The sequence below is a fragment of the Triticum dicoccoides genome, chromosome 2B, assembly GCF_002162155.2.
Source record: "Triticum dicoccoides isolate Atlit2015 ecotype Zavitan chromosome 2B, WEW_v2.0, whole genome shotgun sequence".
NCBI lineage: Eukaryota > Viridiplantae > Streptophyta > Magnoliopsida > Poales > Poaceae > Triticum > Triticum dicoccoides.
Genome location: NC_041383.1, coordinates 783,652,681 through 783,653,531, shown reverse-complemented (window position 1 = coordinate 783,653,531; position 851 = coordinate 783,652,681).

Sequence of the window (851 nt, the reverse complement as noted above, 5' to 3'; positions counted from 1 at the left end):
CGCCCCCGCCGCGCCCATCTCGTCGCCATCCCCGGCCGCCGCCGGCCCATCTCGTCGCCGTCCCCGGCCGCCGCCGCCCGTCGTCGCTGCCCCCGCCACCCGTAGGCGCCCGGCCCACTCCATACACACACACGCATACACACACACACACAGACTACACACACACACACTACACACACACACACGTACACTATCTAGTTTATTTTTAGAATGTTAGAAATGTTATCATCGATGAATTAGAAATATGTTAATGTTTAGTTGAACTAGTTGAATTAATATATAGAACGAAATAGTTTATTTTTAGTAAATGCTTAGTTGAACTAATTGAATTAATATAACTAGTTTATTTTTAGTAAATGCTTAGTTGAACTAGTTGAATTAATATATATAACTAGTTTATTTTTAGTAAATGCTTAGTTGAACTAGTTGAATTAATATAATAACTATTTTATTTTTAGTAAATATAATGCTTAATTGAACTAGTTGAATTAATATATAGAACTAGTTTATTTTTAGTAAATGCTTAGTTGAACTAGTTGGATTAATATATAGAACTAGTTTATTTTTAGTAAATGCTTAGTTGAACTAATTGAATTAATATAACTAGTTTATTTTTAGTAAGTGCTTAGTTGAATTAATAGAAGTAGTTGAATTAATTGAATTAGTAAGTGTTTAATGTTTCGCCTAATATGAACATAGGAAATGTCGTTTGACGACGGAAAAAATTTCATTATGTGCGAATACTGTGAAGACCAGCGCGGCCAATACGACAGAAATTTCCTTGTTGATGGTAGGCGATTCAGCATCAAGCTGGATGAGACTTTCGAATTCGATACAGTAAGTCACAATGA